Source organism: Rutidosis leptorrhynchoides, chromosome 10 (genome assembly GCF_046630445.1).
Source record: "Rutidosis leptorrhynchoides isolate AG116_Rl617_1_P2 chromosome 10, CSIRO_AGI_Rlap_v1, whole genome shotgun sequence".
Classification (NCBI taxonomy): Eukaryota; Viridiplantae; Streptophyta; class Magnoliopsida; order Asterales; family Asteraceae; genus Rutidosis; species Rutidosis leptorrhynchoides.
In genome coordinates, this window is record NC_092342.1 from 58,530,909 (window position 1) to 58,553,841 (window position 22,933).

Consider the following 22,933-nt stretch of genomic DNA (forward strand, 5'->3'; position numbering starts at 1 on the left):
ATAATGGCTTTATAATGACCTCTGTGTAACGTTATCTTTTGTAAATGCTATGTTTTTATGAATGCAATCTGGTTTTCAAACAGCATGTAGTACTTGACCATGTAAAGATCATATTGTTGACGAATCGTACACGATGGTTTTGTACGGGGCGTCACACATTACATAATGGTTTACTATAATTAATATGTTACAACAACGTAAATTCTCGAATGCAGTTTTAAACAAAATTATACAAACATGGACTCCAAATCTTGTCCTTAATTTAGTATGCAATAGCGGAAGCTCTTAACAATCACCTGAGAATAAACATGCTTAAAATGTCAACAAAAATGTTGGTGAGTTATAGGTTTAACCTATATATTTGTCAAATCGTAATAATAGACCACAAGATTTCATATTTCCATTTCTCATAAACAACATGCATGCATATAGCAATCTGCATAAAAATCATTCATATGGTGAACACCTGGTAACCGACATTAACAAGATGCATATAGAATATCTCCATCATTCCGAGACATCCTTCGGACATGATAATTTCGAAGTACTAAAGCATCCGCAACAATGGATGGGGCTTATTGGGCCCAATAGATCTATCTTTAGGATTCGCGTCAATTAGTGGCCTGTTCCCTAATTCTTAGGCTACCAAGCAAAAAGGGGCATATTCAATTTCGATCATTCAACCATAGAATGTAGTTTCACGTACTTGTGTCTATTTTGTAAAACATTTATAAAACTGCATGTATTCTCATCCCAAAAATATTAGATTTTAAAAGTGGGACTATAACTCACTTTTACATATTTTCAAATAGTCGGAAATAAGGCTTGGCCACGGGTCGATTCACGAACCTATAACAAATATATGCATACATATCAAATTATGATCGAAATATATTCACAACATATTTTATTACGTTTTAACGATTTAAATGTATTAAGTTAACAGTCCAACGTTAGTAGTCCACACTTAGTTGTCCACAGTTAGTAGTACAGAAATAAATATAATTTCTCGAATCAATCGACGACCCAGTGTATACAAGTCTCAGACTCGATCATAACTCAAACTATATATATTATTTTGGAATTAACCTCAACCTTGTATAGCTAACTTGAGCATTACCGTATATAGAGTATTTATGGTTATTCCATATAATATATATAGATGACGTCGATATGATCTGTCAAAACATTGTATACTTGTCTATGGTCTATCAAAATTACATAATATTTTTTAGAATACATGTATAATACAATATAAGTTAGTTAAGTTATGGTTAGTATAGATTTGTTACAAATTTCATGTAGCTAAAACAAGCAAATTTATCCAATTTTGTTTTACCCATAACTTCTTCATTTTAAATCCGTTTTGAGTGAATCAAAATGCTATGGTTTCATATCGAACTTGAGCTTATGAAACTAAACATAAAAAGTGATGGTTTATAGTCGGAGTTACAGGTTACAAGTTATTTTTGTAAGAGGTAGTCATTTTGGTCGAAAGAACGACGTCTAGATGACCATTTTGAAAACATACTTCTGTATTGAGTTTAACCAAGATTTTTGGATATAGTTTCATGTTCATATGAAATATCATTTTCCTAGAAGAACAACTTTTAAATCAAAGGTTATCATAGTTTTTAATTATCCAACCCAAAACAGCCCCCGGTTTCACTACGACGGCGTATGTCTGATTTTACGGTGTTCTTCGTGCTTCCAGGTTTTAAATCATTAAGTTAGCATATCATATAGATATAGAACATGTGTTTAGTTGATTTTAAAAGTTAGGTTAGAAGTATTAACTTTGTTTGCGAACAAGTTTAGAATCAACTAAACTATGTTCTAGTGATTACAAGTTTAAATCTTCGAATAAGATGGTTATATATATATGAATCGAATGATGTTATGAACATCATTACTACCTCAAGTATAGTAGGTAAACCTACTGGAAATGATGAAAAATAAACTTGAGCTTCAAAGGATCTTCGATGGCTTGGAAGTTCTTGAAGTAGAATCATGACACGAAAACAAGTTCAAGCAGATTTTCTACTCGAATTAAGATAGTTATAGTTATAGAAATTGAATTAAAGTTTGAATACGAGTATTACCTTGAATTAGAATGATAACCTACTGTAAGTAACAAAGGTTCCTTGATCTTATATGATTACTTAGAATGGATTAGAAAGCTTGGAAGTAGACTTGCAAACTTGAAAGTGTTCTTGAAGTTTTCTTGAGTAGTTGTTTTGTATGTTCATCTAGGTTAACTAGCTTGAGCTAGATTAAGCTAGATTATGAAAGAAATGATGAAGAACACTTAGAAAAATGAGAGAAAACTTGAGAGAGATGAGTTTGATTCAAGAAAATTGAAAATGAAAGTGTTTATGAGTGTGTAGGTTCACATGAAAATGGGGGTACCATATAGTCTCCATTAGTTTGTAATTTTGCTAGATATTTCATGCTATATGTTAAATGATGGTTCCCACATATTTGATGACTCATTAAGGGCTGCTATGATCTGATCATTGGAGTGTATATACCAATAGTATATATATCTAGGAGTTAGGTATTGTACGAGTACGAATACGGATTGAGTACGAGTAGAATTGTTGATGAAAATGAATGGAAATGTAATTGTAATCATTTTTGTTAAGTATAAGTGTTTTGATATATGTCTTGAAGTCTTCCAAAAGTATATTAGTACATCTTAATACACTACATGTATATACATTTTAACTGAGTCGTTAAGTCATCGTTAGTCGTTACATGTAAGTGTTGTTTCGAAACCTTTAAGTTAACAATCTTGTTAAATGTAATTAATCCATTGTTATTATACTTAAATGAGATGTTAAAATGTTATGTTAACATGATAACATGGTGTATGAATATATCTTAATATATATATATATATATATATATATATATATATATATATATATATATATATATATATATATATATATATATATATATATATATATATATATGTTAAAATACTATTACAACGATAATCGTTACATGTATATATTGTTTCGGAATCCTTAAGTTAGTAGTCTCATCATACTTGTGTAGTTCATTGTTAATATGCTTAATGATATAATTAATTATCATTTTATCATGTTAAACATAGTGTGTTCATATCTTAATACAATACATATGTATTTATTTTAATTAAAACGTTGTTATAACGATAATCGTTATATATATCGTTTCGAGTTTCTTTAATTCATTAGTTTCATTTTATTCATATAACTCTTTGTTAATATACTTTGTGAGATACTTACTTATCATAATATCATGTTAAATATATATACATCCATGTATATATCGTCATGTCATTTTTACAAGTTTTAACGTTCGTGAATCGCCGGACAACTGGGTGGTCAATTGTCTACATGAAACTCATTTCACTTAATCAAGTCTTAACAAGTTTGATTGCTTAACAATGTGAAAACATTTAATCATGTAAATATAAATCTCATATAATATATAATCATGGAAAAGTTCGGGTCACTACAGTACCTACCCGTTAAATAAATTTCGTCCCAAAATTTTAAGCAGTTGAAGGTGTTGGCGCATCATCTGGAAATATATGTGGGTATTTCTTCTTCATCTGATCTTCATGTTCCCAGGTGAACTCGGGTCCTCTATGAGCATTCCACCGAACCTTAACGATTGGTATTTTATTTTTCTTAAGTCTTTTAACCTCACGATCCATTATTTCGACGGGTTCTTCAATGAATTGAAATTTTTCATTGATTTGGATTTCATCTAAAGGAATCGTGAGATCTTCTTTAGCTAAGCATTTCTTCAGATTTGAGACGTGAAAGGTATTATGTACGCCAGCTAATTATTGCGGTATCAATAATCTAAAATGGCCCAATATATCTCGGGTTTAGTTTTCCTCGTTTTCCAAAATGAACAACGCCTTTCCAAGGTGATACTTTAAGCATGACCATATCTCCAATTTCAAATTCTATATCCTTTCTTTTACTGTCTGCATAGCTCTTTTGTCGACTCTAAGCGGTTCTCAACCGTTGTTGAATTTGAATAAATTTCTCGGTAGGTTCTTGGATAATCTCTGGACCCGTAATTTTAACTATCCCCCACCTCGCTCCAACAAATCGGAGACCTGCACTTTCTACCATAAAGTGCCTCAAACGGTGCCATCTCAATACTCGAGTGGTAACTATTGTTGTAGAAAAATTCTGCTAACGGGAGATGTCGATTCCAACTATTTCCAAAATCAATAACACATGCTCGTAGCATGTCTTCAAGGGTCTGTATCGTCCTTTCACTTTGCACATCAGTTTGTGGATGATAGGCAGTACTCATGTCTAGATGAGTCCCCAATGCTTGTTGTAACGTTTGCCAAAACCTTGAGACAAATCTGCCATCCCTATCAGAGATAATAGAGATTGGTATTCCATGTCTGGAGATGACTTCCTTCAAGTATAGCCGTGCTAACTTCTCCATTTTATCATCTTCTCTCATTGGCAGAAAGTGTGCTGATTTGGTGAGACGATCGACTATTACCCAAATTGTATCATAACTACTTGCAGTCCTTGGAAATTTAGTAATGAAATCTATGGTGATGTTTTCCCATTTCCATTCTGGGATTTCAGGTTATTGAAGTAGACCTGATGGTTTCTGATGTTCGGCTTTTACCTTAGAACATGTCAAACATTCTCCTACATATTTAGCAATATCGGCTTTCATACCCGGCCACCAAAAATGTTTCTTGAGATCTCGGTACATCTTTTCCGCTCCAGGATGTATTGAATATCTGGTTTTATGTGCTTCACTAAGTACCATTTCTCTCACATCTCCAAACTTTGGTACCCAAATTCTTTCATCCCTATACCGGGTTCCGTCTTCCTGAATATCAAGATGTTTCTCCGATCCTTTGGGTATTTCATTCTTCAAATTTCCCTCTTTTAAAACTCCCCGTTGCGCCTTCTTTATTTGAGTAGTAAGGTTAGTATGAATAATTATATTCATAGCTTTTACTCGAATAGGTTCTCTGTCCTTTCTGCTCAAGGCATCTGCTACTACATTCGCCTTCCCCAGGTGGTAACGAATCTCAAAGTCGTAATCATTCAACAACTCAATCCACCTACGCTGCCTCATGTTCAGTTGTTTCTGATCAAATATATGTTGGAGACTCTTGTGGTCAGTATATATAATACTTTTGACCCCATATAAGCAGTGCCTCCATGTCTTTAATGAAAAAACAACAGCACCCAATTCCAAATCGTGAGTCGTATAATTTTGCTCGTGAATCTTCAATTGTCTGGACGCATAAGCAATTACCTTCGTTCGTTGCATTAATACACAACCGAGACCTTGCTTTGAGGTGTCACAATAAATCATAAAATCGTCATTCCCTTCTGGCAATGACAATATAGGTGCGTAGTTAGCTTCTTCTTCAATAACCGGAACGCTTTCTCTTTTTCATCCTTCCATTCAAATTTCTTCCCTTTATGCGTTAATGCAGTCAAGGGTTTTGCTATTTTGGAAAAATCTTGGATGAATCTTCTATAGTAACCATCCAATCCTAAAAATTGGCGTATATGCTTCGGAGTTTTAGGGGTTTCCCAGTTTTCAACGGTTTCAACCTTTGCCCGATCAACCTGAATACCTTCCTTGTTTACTACGTGACCGAGGAATTGAACTTCTTTCAACCAAAATGCACACTTTGAAAACTTAGCGTACAATTTTTCTTTTCTCAACAATTCTAGCACTTTTCTCAAATGTTCTCCGTACTCTTGATCATTCTTTGAGTAAATAAGGATGTCATCGATGAAAACAATGACAAACTTGTCAAGGTATGGTCCACACACTCGGTTCATGAGGTCTATGAACACAGCTGGTGTGTTAGTCAATCCAAAAGGCATAACCATAAACTCATAATGATCGTAACGCGTCCTAAAAGCAGTCTTCGGAATATCATCCTCCTTCACCCGCATTTGGTGATATCCAGAACGTAAATCAATCTTCGAGTAAACTGACGAACCTTGCAGCTGATCAAATAAGTCATCGATTCTTGGTAGTGGATAATGGTTCTTGATGGTAAGTTTGTTCAAATCTCGGTAGTCGATACACAACCTGAATGTACCATCCTTCTTTTTGACAAATAAAACAGGAGCTCCCCACATTGATGTACTTGGTCGAATGAAACCACGCTCTAAAAGTTCTTGTAATTGACTTTGCAATTCTTTAATAATCTGGCGCATTAATGTCTGGTTGAGTAATTGCGTGACCTTGGCCAGTGCGTTTAGCTCTCATTCGATCTTCCATACTTAGAGGTTCCAGATTTTCCATGATTGAATTTGTTGATTCTGAATCACTAGAGGATTCTGATTTAATGGGTTGTTCCTCGACAATCTCTGTTTGAATGAGTGGTGGTTCCGGAGGAAAGATTAGTGGTTTAGGATCTCTGAATTGTCCCTGAATATCCTCCGGATTCTCAATTGTGAGGTCGGGTTCAAAAAATGGATTATCGGAAATTTGAATTGGAGTACTTGGTCGACTGGATGACGATTCTAAAGAAAAATCAACGGCAACAATATTAGCTAGATGCCTTGATCGTGTTACAGGTGGTGAATGTATGAAAGGTGGTGAACGTTTTGCTCGGTGCATTCACTTAATATCCTATTAGTTATAAAAGTAAAAATTATATAAGTTATCAAATTAATAGACTTTTCTGCTTTTGCCCACGTTTCGAATAGCCAAAAGATGTAGCAGGGAGCCAGAACCCTTTAAATCGGAAGCTCACAACTCAGCCACTAACAAATCCAACTATTACTACGAAGCAGAAAATTTGGATGTCTATCAATTTAACCGCTTAAAATAATTTTTCGTTTTGATTTTTAAAGAAATTTTAGAGAAGAAATAGAAAATTCTATGTCCTAAAAACTAGAGCGTCGTGAAATAAGAAAGAAAAAGAGTGCGTCGAAAAACGTCGAAAAATAAAAGGTCGAAAAATAATAAAAAGAACGTAGCGCGTTGAAACTTAAAAGTCTAAAACTAAGAATTAAAAGTTGCGTCTAAAGATATTAAAACTTAAAGAAATTCTATATCCAAAACGGTAATAACTTAAAAAGTACTAAAATCTTAGAACGGCGTCGTAAAATTCTAAAGCACTTAAATCTTAGTCTAAAGAAAAAGCACTTAAGGGATTTTACGGCAATGCTTAAAAATCTAGAAATAAAAATAACTATGGCAAAAACTATGACTTAAAACAAAATACGAACGAAAAATACAAATATTACGCTAAAACAAATAAAAAGATACAAAATATAAAAATAAACTTAAAGTTGAAAAAAGTACAAATTTTTTTATAAAAATATTATTTTTATATTATTTATTTTATAAAAGTATTAATTTTATATATTTAATAAAACTAAAATTAAACTAAAAATACAAATTAACTAAAACTAAATAATAAATAAACTAAACCCTAATTATTATTAATTATATATTATTAATTAAATTAACCCTAATCCTGTCGGCTGAGGTTATCAGGCCTGTCTTTTCAAGCCATGCGATCGCATGGCTTCGAAGTTATATTTCCATGCGATCGCATGGGCTAGGGTTTCGGGCCAGAATCTGGGCTGCTACAGTACCAGGCCGAGTGTTTTATTATTATTTTTTTATAGCGTTGCGCTTTCGACGTTTTAGTTTCCCCGGCAGCGGCGCCAAAAATACTTGATGTTATGCGAGGGGTATATGAAATAGTATTAATTTTTACTAGGAAATACTATTAAATACGATACAATTTTACACAAGTTATTTATTTATTTATAGAGTGGATATACCTAAACCTTGCTACAATATTTATAGGCAGTGTACCTAATCGTACAGTAGTGTACTTTTTAGTAAGTCCGGTTCGTTCTACAGGGATCTTAGCCAAGTTTAACGCTATATTTTTAAAAACTATATTTGTAAAAATATAAAGATATATATAAGTAGTATTATTATTATAAAGGGGGGATTTTACCGTTTAATGACCGGTTTGTCGATTTTAAAACTTTAGTCGCAGTTAAAACCTAATGTAAAAATATTAAAAATAAATATAACTTAATTTAAAGCATAAATTAAATAACGATAATGAAATTGCGATAAAATAAAATGACAATAAATAAAGTTGCGATAATTAAAAGTGTAATTAAATACAATGACAGTAAATAAAAGTGCGATAATTAAAAGTGCAATTAAATATGAAATATATAAATTATGCTTATTTAAACTTTCGTAATCATGAGGTTTGACGTGTTGATTTTAGTTTATTCCCATGGGTTAATTGTCCTTTGTCCTGGATTATTCAATATGTCCGTCTGGTTTTGTCCATAACAGTCCATCAGTCATAAATATAAAGTGCGAGTGTCCTCATCAAATTATCCTTATATCCGAAGTCAAATATTCCAACTAATTGGGGACTTAAACTATAATTACACTAAGTGTCCTTGTATATAATTCACCCCTGTTTTAATAAGTCCATTGACTATTAATCCATTCCCGTATCCGGTTAAATAAACGATTATTAGTACTTATAAATATCCCATCCTTCGTGTCCGATCGAGTGTATATGGTTATTTATAGGTACGTCCAATTGTAAATCTTTATATTAAATTAACAAACTATCATTTAATTAAACAAATATAAGGCCCATTAATAGCCCATAGTCTAAATTCCACAAGTGTCATTCATTTGTCCAAACCCCAATTATGGTACAAAGCCTAATTACCCCGTCTTTAATATTTTAGCCCAACATCATGATTACTTCGGCTTAAATAAGCATAATAATAACTTAGCTACGAGACATTAATTTAAAAAGGTTGAACATAACTTACAATGATTAAAAAAAGCGTAGCGTTACACGGACAGAATTTCGACTTACACCCTTACAACATTCGCTAACATACCCTTATTATTATTAAAATTAAAATTAAAATTATAATATATATATATATATATATATATATATATATATATATATATATATATATATATATATATATATATACTACGTGAGAGTAAGAAGAGAAAAAGATGTGTTTAAACTGGCCAAAACACGCGAAATTTATAGGATGTCACCTGAAACTGTTCACCATGCGATCGCATGGGTTTATAATGGCCAGACCATGCGATCGCATGGCCTACTTTTCCAGCTCACATGACTTTGTTTCCTAGCTTGCCGACGGTTTAATAAATAAATATAATATATAAATAATTTTAAGAATTATTTATATATTATATTATATTTATGTACATAGTTGACTTGTAATTTTTGCTCCGTTGCGTCGCGCGTTGTTAGTTGGCTCAGGTCCCGGTTCCGGATTTTTGAACGTCATTGCGTACAATTTAATATCTTGTACTTTGCGTTTTGCATCTTGTACTCTTGTAATTTCGAGACGTTTCTCATCAATAATTTGAACCTCTTGGATTGTACTTTGTACTTTTGAGCTTTTTGGTCATTTGCGTCTTCAAATCGTCGAATCTGTCTTTTGTCTTCACCTTTTATTATTTAAACGAATATCACTTGTAAATAGAACAATTGCAACCAAAAGCTTGTCTTTCTTGAGGGATAATGCTATAAAATATATGTTCATTTTTAGCATTATTAAATATTCCCACACTTGAGCGTTGCTTGTCCTCAAGCAATATAGTCTTGAAAATAAAAATACTAGAATCACTTCTTTATTCTTCACACTTTGTACATCAGTGATTTCTATACGGCAGTATAAACAATGATAGTAACGTTGTGGTTTACAGTCCCACATGACTATGAAAATTTAGATCCTTAAGAAAATTGGATCTTTATGAAAACATTTGATCTTTTGAAAATTAAATCTAGCTTTTACCCTAGATAAGTTTTCCGGAATAATCCTTTACCGGTGTTTTCAAAATTGTTTTTGTGGGTTTTGTGGGTTTCAGATTTGAAAATTTTAGCTCAAAACTTTCGGTTTTGTGTCACCCACTTGCTAACCTTGTATTGGGAAAGCAACACGTCCAGTTTACTTGCTCCATATATTACCTTTCGGTAAACTACCGTCCGGTTAAGATAATGTCCCGTGACATGCTTTTAATTATGGTCTATATCGTGTCGGATGCAATTACTATCCTTTGTAGGAGAAATAGTAAAGATCACCCTATAGTTTTTCGGTCTGGCACAAGGTCCTGTCTTTGACCATGCTATTCAACCACCGTTCTTAAGGTTGACACCCGATTTGGTTCAGGTGACCTAATGAATTCCAGATGAATTCCTAGGATTTTACGTTCAATGGTAATGAACACATTAAAAATGGGTTTTCAGAAAACAAATCGGTTTGTATTTTTGATCAAAATATTTTCTCGTTCAAGCTCGAGTTTAAATATCATCGAATTCCATGAGTTTGTAATTCTCAATCTTTAAAAGTCAATCTCAAGGATTGAGTAATATCAGTCTTAAAAGCTGATTTTTGATCTTTAAGGAGATTATCCTTTCTGGAGATCTAATTCATTAGTCTTATCAAGCTATTTTGCACGGTGCCCTCCCCATTTTACGAGACAGATCCTCTCATGGTTAGGATAAGTCTGACCACTTGGCGACCCTGTTTGATGCTGAGGTCCGTGGATTTCCAGCTGATTTTCGAGAAAACTTTTCAAGGTTTTTCGTAGACTCTACAACTGGTCTGGATGACAACTTCCTGACCTAAATCAAGAAGTGCGTTTCTTTTTCGGAAGAATTTACTTCCTTTTAATGATGGAATTGATTCATAATGTAGATCCATCTTTCTTTCAAATATATTACAGTAAATCGGGTAAAACTGATTAGTTTAGTCCAAAGCAAAAGTATTTTCAATTATTTGTACAAAAATATGTGATATATGTTTTAAATAACTTGGTAAATTTTTCTCACACTTGGCTTTTATTTTCCTTTCTTTGCCTTTTTATTGTCCTCTATTCCATTTTAAATGAATTCTAACATTTTGGGTTGTGTCTCAATTTATATCCTTTCCGAGGTAACAATAATTTCGATGTTAACACCTACTTTCATCGTTCATAAATATGTATAAATATGATTTTGAGTTCATTTAATTTGAAAATTTTGAAATTTTTTACTAGAATTGGGTAGTCAGTATATAAGACTAGGGCTGTTCTTTATTATCAGAGAGCACTAGATTCTAATACAACTACTGCGTTACTAGTATTTTTAATAGTAACCAAGTGTATAAGTTAAAATTTTAAAAATTCGTAAGAATTTAATCCCTTCCCACACTTAAAATCTTGCAATGCCCTCATTTGCAAGAAATCAGTAACAATTTAAATTATTGAGGGTGATTAGCGTAGAAAAATGATTAAATTTTACCAAAGTTTCCAAACATATTGGCGTTTGTTTGCTGAATGATAAATGGTGCACATCATTTATTCATTCCGTCTTGTTGTTACATCACATTTGTTTTTCGTTTTGTCGTCAAAATTAGTAGCTTTTGCTGAACTTAATGCCAGTCTTTGAAAATGCGCTGTTTTACCCTGTTGTGTATATGAAATAAAATACATACAATACAAATATAAACATGCATGGTAATTTAAAATGGGACTTAAAATCCCACTTTCAAATCAAATATGAAATATTAGTACAACATAATAAAAATATTAAACTTACATAAAAGTATCAATATTTGTATGTTTAAACATAAATAAATAGAAATAATAAAAAGATAAAAATCATAGAAATCACCAACGGGAACTATATCAATCTGGATAGGGGTTCCAGTTCATGTCATCGGTCGGGTTCCATGGTTGGTGATAGGTGTACTGGTAGGCCTGGTTAGGGTCATAGAGAGTATATGGTGGTCTCATATCAGGCTGGTGTGCAGGATAGTAAGCAGGTCGGGTCGGTACGTAGTGATCCTGAGGTGATAGCCGGCTCATGATCTGACACTGATGATAGTCCCATCTATCATGATGTAGTTGCCTGGAATGCTCGTAATCATTTCGGGCTTGCCACTGCTCGTACCGTCTATGTCTCTCCTCGTTTGTCATTTCTACCTCATCTACATGCTGGTAGACGTCAGTCATAGCCTCCCTAATGACATCCTTAATGTCATCCGCTTCCTCCATTTCCTCATCTGAACCTCTCTCTACCTGTGGATGATTACCATCATAGGGTACTGCCTGGTTGAATCTGCTCTTTAATACCTTAGCACTTTGATAGACCCTCAATCCTAAAGGCTCGACCTATTTCCTACATACCAAAAGTGGACCCCCTTGATCCCTATCTATACCCAAATACTCTCCAATGAGAGTAACAAAAATACATCCTCCTATTACTCCCCCTTCCTGTATTCCTTCCACCATCTTAGACAAATAAAAACCAACACAGTAAGGGATATTAACAAAGCCTCTTGGGTCTCGAATACACTTTAGGTAAAATAAATCATGTAAGGTCATTTTCTCCTTGTTGTGACCTCTCTGTGTAATCGAGTTAGCCAGAAATCTATGAATTATACGAAGTTCGGCTTTGTTAATATGTAAGTAGGTATGTGTTCCTGCCCGCCCAAAAACATTAAAATCTGCCATACGCCTCCAGACGGCGTTAGCATCAAAATTCCTATCCACCCTTTCACCATGATGAATCAAATTCATACAATAGGGTAGTAGTAATTCAGCGGGCGTATATATCTGTAAAGCCCTGGCCATGTACATCCTGTACATCCTACGGCCAAGTATAAATCTAAGAAAACTTCTATCATCTAACCTATCTACATCCGCATTTAACGCTATAGTACTCATAAGCTCAACACACCATTCCTTATATACAGGTCTACGAATGGTGAATAAACGTTCTCAATCGGGAAAAGAAGGGCTGCCATACCTTTGGATCAGATGTTGTCTAACTGAGTTAGCAAGTTGGACCCTTACCAAAGGCTCCCAATCGATTACCCTCGGTACTTCTACATTTTTCGGTACCAGTTTGAATTTGTTACTTTGATATGATGGGTAATCTCTCCAACTTCGATCAAACCTCAAATTGGGATGCAACTGTTCTTCATGAATCGTTGGGTGTTGTACTATTGGATGCATCAGAAATACTACGTAGGCATCAACATATTCTTGTTGCGGATCATAATAAGGTACGTGTTAGTCAGGTTGTTGTTGTTGTTCATGTTGTTGCTCCGGTTCATATTGTGGTTCATATTGTGGCTCATATTGCATTTCTGGTTCAGGTTCTGGAGCAGGTTGCCTAGATGATGATGAAGCACCATCAGTATCGGTATTTCTCTGCAAAACACATTAAACACAAAATTTGTGCATCCAAATATGCATTAGTGTTAGCAAAATAACAACCTGAAACAATTACAATAACATGTTCAATCAAAATTAAACTTATACACATTTTCACAATTTTTACAATTCTACACTTTTTCAAATAAGCATATATGAAAATGTTTACAAAGTTCATAAATATTTAACTCCAATAACATGTTAAAACAACCATTACTAGCAATTAAACAAGTTTCAAATGGCATTTACATCAATTTAATCAAGTTCATGAATTTTATACCTAAAAAGTCCACTTTAATTCTCAAAAATCATGTTTAGGATCAAAGTTTGGATCATTTAGCTACCTAAACATGTTACACTACTTAATTTAGCAATAATTCATGACAAAAATCGGCCATAACCTGTTTATATCAAAAAGCCCCAAATTTCTCAAGAACACAAACCCTAGATTCCTAAAATTTTTGAAGTTTTTAGCTTCAAATCATGTTAAATAGCATCAATCTAGGTTATACATGCATAAAATACTAACAATTTAACACTAATTACACTAGAAATTAACAAAATCAAATTAGGTAAAATATTGGTAATTATCACAAAAACTAGAAAATTTATGAGTTTAGGGGAGTAATTTTTACCTTCTTGCTGAAAAATCCGAACCTAGGCATGATTGTAGCAAAGTTTTGTGAAAAATTTGGTGAAATTTGGTTGAAAAATGAAGATTTTAGGAGTGTATGTGTTCGTATGTGTGTGTGTTGGAGTGGACAGAAGCAGCAGCTCGCTGCCTTTTGATCCTGAGCTGTTTTTAGCCTCCATGCGATCGCATGGATTTGAAGGCCAAACCCCATGCGATCGCATGGGGTTCGGTTTTTTTTTTTTTATAAAAAAAACCTTTAATAATAAAATATATAATTAATTAAAAATTAAAATTTTGTTTCTTTTTAGGATGAGGGCGTTTCGGATCGTTGTCCTAGTCCGTCCTTCGACAAAATTTTAAAATTTGTCATTTTTAAGCGCAGTTTTAAAAGTAAAGATTTTTGGGTTTTTTTAAATGTTTTTGGCATACTTTAATTCAATAAGATTAAAAATAATGATAATAAAAATTCTCGTCCCTCCCTTGGGTAGAGCAATTTCGGTTCAACGACCTAGTTTTCAACTCACGACGAATTTTAAAAATCAAATTTTTAACTTAATGAAATAAAGTACATTTTTGTTTTTAAATTCACACCAAACTTAAATTTAAAATGCATAAAATTAAAAATTCACATTATTAAAATTAAAAATTCACACCAATTTTATATTATATTTTTATTTTTATACATACAAACTTATATTAAAAATATTAATTTTTCAAATATGTACAAACTTAAATATATTGATTTTAAAAAGTTTACAATAATAATTTAATATTAATTTTAAAAACAAAGTAAAAATAAAATTAAAAATCTTTTTGGTCTTTTATCCTACTTTAATCAATCAAATATTATCAAAAATATATGCCCCTCTTTTCGGTAAAGTAATTTCGGTTCCATAACCTAGTTTTACTCCTGACGAATTTTTGAAATATTTTTGGGTTGATTGATTAAAGATATTTATACCTTAAGGATAAACGGTAAATTTCGTAGTGATGTAATAAATTTTTGTATGATATCAATAATTTCGGTTACGCATACCTAATTTTATTGAATATCAATTTAATACTTTATAGCGAACGATTCAGTGTTTATTATCAAAAGGTTAAAAGCAATAAATAAAAATAAAAACTGTACATACTTACCTGTGAGATAGAATTCTCAGAGACCTGCTTTAGCCGACTCATAGGAGAGTCGTGTGATTTGGTTTTCCATAGCTACATAAGCATAACCTCGAATCTTCAATATCTTTTCTTCTAAACATATGAACGGTCCTTCTCTGCATAGAGTATCAAATTCGGTATTTGAATATGTTTGATTATTTGAACATTTACCTTTGTGTGACCATTTTCCGCATTTGTAACATCTTTTAAGGTGTCGTGCTCTTTTTTTGTTGCGGATTTTGATTTTCCTTTACCAAAATGTACCTTATGATGATCTTTTCTGAGTTCTTTTCTTACTCCGTCCATTTTGGCTCTTATGAATGATACTAGTTCACTCGGAAGTGTGTCATTATTACGTTTAGTAATCATAGCATGTAGCATTAGACCATGGTTCAGATCAAAGGAATTCTTCATCTCGTAAAACCTAAAAAAAATAAAAATTCAGAATGGGGGGAGAAGACTAGTTCTTTAGGGTCTGCTAGGGAAAGACCATTCGGATTTCATTCTCGGAAACTACACGAAAACAGAATATCTAACTCTAACAGAAATATATATTACCCTAAAAAGATTCGAACCTTCCCACACTTAGTTAGCTGTGGTGTCGAAATTGTGATTAACTTCATCTTCAACTTCCATTGGATTATCTATGTAATGTTTAACTCTGTGACCATTAACCTTAAATTCAATCCCATTTGAATTTATTAACTCTACTGTTCCGTATGGGAAAACTCTTTTGACTATGAATGGTCCAGACCATCTTGATTTCAATTTTCCAGAAAATAGCTTGAATCGTTAATTGAAAAGAAGAACTCTGTCTCCTTCCTTAAATTCTTTTGAACTTCTGATTCTTTTATCATGCCATTTCTTCGTTCTTTCTTTATAGATTAACGAATTTTCATATGCTTCATGTCTTAATTCTTCTAATTCGTTTAGTTGGCTTAACCGTAGACGTCCGGCTTCATGTAAATCAAGATTACATGTCTTCAAAGCCCAAAATGCTTTGTGTTCAATTTCTACTGGAAGGTGACATGCTTTTCCGTACACGAGTCTAAAAGGTGTGGTTCCAATTGGAGTTTTGTAGGCTGTTCTAAAAGCCCAGAGTGCATCCTCTAATTTCATAAACCATTCCTTCGGATTTGATCCTACGGTTTTCTCTAGAATGTGTTTTAAAGCTCGGTTGGTATTTTCAACTTGTCCACTTGTTTGTGGATGATAAGCGGTTGAGATTTTATGAGTTACTCCATATCTTTTGAGAACTTTCTCAAGTTGATTATTACAAAAATGAGTACCCCGATCACTTATTAAAGCTTTTGGTGTTCCAAACCTTGCAAAAAGACGTTTTAAAAAGTTGACTACAACTCGTGCATCGTTAGTTGGGAGAGCTTGTGCTTCCGCCAATTTAGATACATAATCAATGGCAACGAGAATGTAGAGATTATTATGAGATTTTGGAAATGGACCCATAAAGTCAATACCCCAAATGTCAAATACTTCACATACTTGAATGTCATTTTGTGGCATTTCATCACGTTGACTTATTTTTCCGGCCCTTTGACAAGCATCACAGGATTTGCAAAGAAGTTGTGCGTCTTTGAAAATTGTAGGCCAATAGAATCCAGTGTCGTAAACTTTTCTTGCTGTGAGTTGAGGCCCATAATGCCCTCCCGTTGGTCCTATGTGACAATGGTTTAAGATTTGACTAGCTTCATCTCCAAATACACATCGGCGTATTATTCCATCGGGACAGCTTTTAAAAAAATGTGGATCTTCCCAGAAATAGTGTTTTATATCACTAAAGAATTTCTTTCGTTTTTGGTACGACAATCCTTTTTCAAGGAATCCACATACTAAGTAGTTTGCATAGTCTGCAAACCATGGAATTTCACTATAATCTATCTTCAATAGATATTCATCAGGAAAGTTATCTTGCATGGTCGATTCATTCAGAACTTCTAATTCAGGATTTTCAAGACTAGAAAGATGATCAGCGGAGAGATTTTCTGCTCCCTTTTTGTCTCGGATCTCAATATCAAACTCTTATAAGAGTAAGATCCAACGGATTAATCTTGGTTTAGCATCTTGTTTTGAAAATTGGTATCTAAGAGCAGAATGGTTGGTATAGACCACCGTTTTTGCTAGAACGAGATATGAACGAAATTTGTCAAAAGCAAAGACAATGGCAAGGAGTTCTTTTTCAGTAGTTGTGTAATTTGTTTGTGCTCCTTGTAACGTCTTACTAGCATAATAAATAGGTTGAAATCATTTTTCAATCCTTTGTCCTAAAACGGCTCCCATTGCAAAGTCACTTGCATCGCACATAAGTTCAAACGGTAGATTCCAATTTGGAGTTATCATGATCGGCGCATTAGTGAGTTTTTCTTTAAGAATATTAAAAGATTTGATGCATTCATCAGAAAAGATGAATGGAGCATCCTTTTCTAGGAGTTTATTCATAGGAGTGGCAATTTTAGAAAAATCTTTTATGAAAGTCGGTAAAAACCGGCATGCCCTAGAAAACTCCTAACTCCTCTAACATTGGTGGGATGTGGAAGTTTAGCAATTACATCTACTTTAGCTTTATCCACTTCAATTCCTTCCTTTGAAATTTTATGACCAAGAACGATGCCTTCTCTAACCATGAAATGGCATTTCTCCCAATTAAGTACTAGATTTGATTGTTCGCATCTAATAAGCATTCGTTCAAGATTGACTAGACATGATTCAAATGTATCACCGAAGACTGAAAAGTCATCCATGAAAACTTCCATGCATTCTTCTATCATGTCATGAAAAATCGCCATCATGCACCTTTGAAAGGTTGCAGGGGCGTTGCAAAGTCCAAATGGCATGAGTTTGTAAGCAAAAGTACCATAAGGGCACGTGAATGTGGTTTTCTCTTGATCCTCGGGTGCAATTGGAATTTGAAAATATTCGGAAAAACCGTCAAGAAAATAATAGTAACTATTCCCGGCTAATCTTTCCAACATTTGATCAATGAAAGGTAAGGGAAAGTGATCTTTTCTGGGGCGTCATTTAATTTTCTATAATCAATAAAAACATGCCATCCTGTTACAGTCCTAGTAGGAATAAGCTCATTTTTTTCATTTGTGATGACAGTCATGCCACCCTTCTTAGGTACGCATTGAACTGGGCTTACCCATGGACTATCAGAGATTGGATAAATTAAACCTGCATCTAGCAGTTTAATAATTTCTTTTTTAACAACATCTTGCATATTAGGATTTAGTCTTCTTTGGCGTTGCACATACGTTTTATGACCTTCTTCCATAAGGATTTTATGTGTACAATACGAAGGACTTATGCCTTTAATGTCATGAATCTTCCATGCAATAGCTGGTTTATGAGCTTTTAGCACAGAAATGAGTTGAGATTTTTCATTTTCAGTAAGAGAAGATGATATTATTACAGGTAATTCAAATTCACCATGTAAATAAGCGTATTCCAAATGGTTTGGAAGTGGCTTTAACTCTAATGTCGGTAGTTCTTCTATCGATGATTTATATCGATATCTGTCTTCTTCTTTTAGCATTTGAATTTCTTCTGTTGTTGGTTCATATCCATTAGCCATAAGTGTAGCTAACATTTCAGCTTCATCAATTGGTTCAGTTCCTTCTCCTAAAGAACATTCTCCTGTTCCTTGTAATTCTGGAAATTCTTCTAACAATTCTGCATGTGAATCTATAGTTTGAATATAATAACATGTATCATCTGCAGATTGCGGTTGTTGCATTGCTCTATCAACTGAAAAGGTAACACTCTCGTACTCTATACTTAGGGTCAGTTTCTTACCAAACACGTCTATTATTGCTTTAGCCGTGTTTAAGAATGGTCTTCCTAATATTAGAGGAACTCGAGAATCTTCTTCCATGTCCAGAATAACAAAATCTACTGGAAATACTAAAGTACCAACTTTAACTAGCATGTTTTCCATTATCCCTCTAGGATATTTTACTGATCGATCGGCTAGTTGTATGTTTATTCGTGTTGGTTTCAATTCTCCAAGGTCTAGTTTAGCGTATAATGAATACGGCATTAGATTTATACTAGCACCTAAATATGCCAATGCTTCTATTGAACTAAGACTACCCAGAAAACATGGAATTGTGAAACTTCCTGGATCAGATAATTTTTCTGGTATCTTATTCAACAGCACTGCAGAACAATTAGCATTCATAGTAACAGCCGAGAGTTCTTCCATTTTCTTTCTATTTGTGATTAGATCTTTCAGAAATTTAGCATATCTAGGCATTCCTGAAATCACATCAATGAAAGGAAGATTGACATTTATTTGTTTAAACATATCCAAGAATTTGGATTGCTCGGCTTCAAGTCTCTCTTTTCTCATTTTACTCGGGTAAGGAAGTGGTGGTTGGTATGGTTTAACATAAGGTTTAGCCTTAACTATGTTATCTTTGAAATTTCCCGTTCTTATTGATTAAAAACGTTCCATATTAATTGATTTCGTTGCGAGGTTTTGACCTCTATATGAGACGTTTTTCAAAGACTGCATTCATTTTAAAACAAACCATAACCTTTATTTCATCAATAAAGGTTTAAAAAGCTTTACGTAGATTATCAAATAATGATAATCTAAAATATCATGTTTACACACGACCATTACATAATGGTTTACAATACAAATATGTTACAACAAAATAAGTTTCTTGAATGCAGTTTTTACACAATATCATACAAGCATGGACTCCAAATCTCGTCCTTATTTAAGTATGCGACAGCGGAAGCTCTTAATAATCACCTGAGAATAAACATGCTTAAAACGTCAACAAAAATGTTGGTGAGTTATAGGTTTAACCTATATATATCAAATCATAATAATAGACCACAAGATTTCATATTTCAATACACATCCCATACATAGAGATAAAAATCATTCATATGGTGAACACCTGGTAACCGACAATAACAAGATGCATATATAAGAATATCCCCATCATTCCGGGACACCCTTCGGATATGATATAAATTTCGAAGTACTAAAGCATCCGGTACTTTGGATGGGGTTTGTTAGGCCCAATAGATCTATCTTTAGGATTCGCGTCAATTAGGGTGTCTGTTCCCTAATTCTTAGATTACCAGACTTAATAAAAAGGGGCATATTCGATTTCGATAATTCAACCATAGAATGTAGTTTCACGTACTTGTGTCTATTTTGTAAATCATTTATAAAACCTGCATGTATTCTCATCCCAAAAATATTTGATTTTAAAAGTGGGACTATAACTCACTTTCACAGATTTTTACTTCGTCGGGAAGTAAGACTTGGCCACTGGTTGATTCACGAACCTATAACAATATATACATATATATTAAAGTATGTTCAAAATATATTTACAACACTTTTAATATATTTTGATGTTTTAAGTTTATTAAGTCAGCTGTCCTCGTTAGTAACCTATAACTAGTTGTCCACAGTTAGATGTACAGAAATAAATCGATAAATATTATCTTGAATCAATCCACGACCCAGTGTATACGTATCTCAGTATTGATCACAACTCAAACTATATATATTTTGGAATCAACCTCAACCCTGTATAGCTAACTCCAACATTCACATATAGAGTGTCTATGGTTGTTCCGAAATATATATAGATGTGTCGACATGATAGGTCGAAACATTGTATACGTGTCTATGGTATCTCAAGATTACATAATATACAATACAAGTTGATTAAGTTATGGTTGGAATAGATTTGTTACCAATTTTCACGTAGCTAAAATGAGAAAAATTATCCAATCTTGTTTTACCCATAACTTCTTCATTTTAAATCCGTTTTGAGTGAATCAAATTGCTATGGTTTCATATTGAACTCTATTTTATGAATCTAAACAGAAAAAGTATAGGTTTATAGTCGGAAAAATAAGTTACAAGTCGTTTTTGTAAAGGTAGTCATTTCAGTCGAAAGAACGACGTCTAGATGACCATTTTAGAAAACATACTTCCACTTTGAGTTTAACCATAATTTTTGGATATAGTTTCATGTTCATAATAAAAATCATTTTCTCAGAATAACAACTTTTAAATCAAAGTTTATCATAGTTTTTAATTAACTAACCCAAAACAGCCCGCGGTGTTACTACGACGGCGTAAATCCGGTTTTACGGTGTTTTTCGTGTTTCCAGGTTTTAAATCATTAAGTTAGCATATCATATAGATATAGAACATGTGTTTAGTTGATTTTAAAAGTCAAGTTAGAAGGATTAACTTTTGTTTGCGAACAAGTTTAGAATTAACTAAACTATGTTCTAGTGATTACAAGTTTAAACCTTCGAATAAGATAGCTTTATATGTATGAATCGAATGATGTTATGAACATCATTACTACCTTAATTTCCTTGGATAAACCTACTGGAAAAGAGAAAAATGGATCTAGCTTCAATGGATCCTTGGATGGCTCGAAGTTCTTGAAGCAGAATCATGACACGAAAACAAGTTCAAGTAAGATCATCACTTGAAATAAGATTGTTATAGTTATAGAAATTGAACCAAAGTTTGAATATGATTATTACCTTGTATTAGAATGATAACCTACTGTAAGAAACAAAGATTTCTTGAGGTTGGATGATCACCTTACAAGATTGGAAGTGAGCTAGCAAACTTGAAAGTATTCTTGATTTTATGAAACTAGAACTTTTGGAATTTATGAAGAACACTTAGAACTTGAAGATAGAACTTGAGAGAGATCAATTAGATGAAGAAAATTGAAGAATGAAAGTGTTTGTAGGTGTTTTTGGTCGTTGGTGTATGGATTAGATATAAAGGATATGAAATTTTGTTTTCATGTAAATAAGTCATGAATGATTACTCATATTTTTGTAATTTTATGAGATATTTCATGCTAGTTGCCAAATGATGGTTCCCACATGTGTTAGGTGACTCACATGGGCTGCTAAGAGCTGATCATTGGAGTGTATATACCAATAGTACATACATCTAAAAGATGTGTATTGTACGAGTACGAATACGGGTGCATACGAGTAGAATTTTTGATGAAACTGAACGAGGATGTAATTGTAAGCATTTTTGTTAAGTAGAAGTATTTTGATAAGTGTATTGAAGTCTTTCAAAAGTGTATAAATACATATTAAAACACTACATGTATATACATTTTAACTGAGTCGTTAAGTCATCGTTAGTCGTTACATGTAAGTGTTGTTTTGAAACCTTTAGGTTAACGATCTTGTTAAATGTTGTTAACCCAATGTTTATAATATCAAATGAGATTTTAAATTATTATATTATCATGATATTATCATGTATGAATATCTCTTAATATGATATATATACATTAAATGTCTTTACAACGATAATCGTTACATATATGTCTCGTTTAAAAATCATTAAGTTAGTAGTCTTGTTTTTACATATGTAGTTCATTGTTAATATACTTTATGATATGTTTTCTTATCATAGTATCATGTTAACTATATATATATATCCATATATATGTCATCATATAGTTTTTACAAGTTTTAACGTTCGTGAATCACCGATCAACTTGGGTGGTCAATTGTCTATATGAAACATATTTCAATTAATCAAGTCTTAAAAAGTTTGATTGCTTAACATGTTGGAAACATTTAATCATATAAATATCAATCTCAGTTAATATATATAAACATGGAAAATTTCGGGTCACTACAGTACCTACCCGTTAAATAAATTTCGTCCCGAAATTTTAAGCTGTTGAAGGTGTTGACGAATCTTCTGGAAATAGATGTGGGTATTTCTTCTTCATCTGATCTTCACGCTCCCAGGTGAACTCGGGTCCTCTACGAGCATTCCATCGAACCTTAACAATTGGTATCTTGTTTTGCTTAAGTCTTTTAACCTCA